Source organism: Pygoscelis adeliae, unplaced genomic scaffold (assembly GCF_000699105.1).
Source record: "Pygoscelis adeliae isolate BGI_AS28 unplaced genomic scaffold, ASM69910v1 Scaffold207, whole genome shotgun sequence".
Lineage (NCBI taxonomy): Eukaryota > Metazoa > Chordata > Aves > Sphenisciformes > Spheniscidae > Pygoscelis > Pygoscelis adeliae.
The window spans coordinates 1,044,419-1,045,931 of record NW_008825160.1 but is presented as its reverse complement, the minus strand read 5'-3'; positions in this window follow the sequence as shown (position 1 = coordinate 1,045,931).

Below are 1,513 nucleotides of genomic sequence, written 5' to 3'. Positions count from 1 at the left end.
GACGTGAAGACTTGAAAATTTATTGGTTGAAACACAGTAAGACGTGCACAATTATTATGTAGAACGCAGATACATTCAGGAAACAAGGTCTTTTGGGTTTGGGTGTTGTTTTTTGGTTTTGCATTTTTTTAACACACAGGACTTCTTACCCCACTGCTAAGAAGTACCCGAGGACCTCTTGCATAGTAAAACATAGTTTGAGTTAAATATGTACACAAGTGTGCAATTTTAAATACTATACTGTCACAAGATTTGCCAACTTACTGCTCAAATTTGCTTCCATCTCCTCAGCAGCAGCAGCTTCACACAAACATCCAGTATATTATAAATTTACCTCTATCAAAAGTAAAATAGCTAAGTACAGCATACAAAAATAAACTGATAAATTTAGAAATCACCTTACAGAAATATCCTTATCAGATCACAGCTGAGTATACTGGACAACAAAACAGGTATCGCTTAGCTCTGGCCTAGAAATAGTTCCATTAAAACCAGTTTCTCAGTTATTTCTTGCAATGAACAGTTTACTTTTTTTTTTAAAGCTGCCTCTCATCACTGCCAGCCCAATGATACACAAAGGCCTTTACTAAAAACCAAACTGCTCCTTAAACACAAACTGACATTGTTGCAGACATTTCCAGTAACACAAGTTCGAGAATACTCTTTGCCGCTCCCCCCATCTAGTTAAGACTTCTTTAAACAAGCTATCTTTGATTCATCAGTGCTTCTTCCTGACATGCCAGGAATTAAATGTTACCAATCGTGACTAAAACTGCAGCAGGACAGTGAATTCCCACCAAGTTATCAGAGCCTGGTAAGTAATTTCCATTCCGGTGACGCTCAACAACCCTAAATCACAGATTAAACTTTTGACTGTATCACAGCACTGAGCAATCCAAAGCCTTAGCGGCAAGAGCTCCCAGCTCCAGGGTGGTAATATCAGTATTAGCACAGCAGAAAAACAAATCGGAGGAAAAATAAAGTCAGGCTTATTCGCTGATGTTGGTAACCACAGTCACTTCACACATCGCAGATGATTACGAGCCTAATTGTCCCAATGTTTAGGGATTATACTTTAGATGCAATTTAACTGGTAAGTGATGCTGAACCTTTGAGCTTAAAAATTATCAAGGTTTGTTCTCTCCTCGCACTAGCTTTGGTTTTAAATTTAAGAATTGTTAGATCACTGAAACAACAGATCTTTTCCATGTACTTAAAGTATATCTACTTTTTGAAAAGAAAGTATCTTAAAATGCTGATGAAATCAGCAATTACAGAGGCTGCTTCACCTGAACATCTTAGTTAACTGATATTAGTGGACATAAGATTATCCAGAAACCTTTTTTTTTTGCCCACTTCTTTTCACATTCAGTGTTCATTTCCACATGTCTAAGCCACAAGGATATTTGAAATCCAGCCTTTTAAATGATCCACAAAGTACTAACTCAAGCAACATGGTGTGCATGTAATCTAGCCTATGGGAGGTTCCAGGAGGTTCCCTGAGCAGAAATAA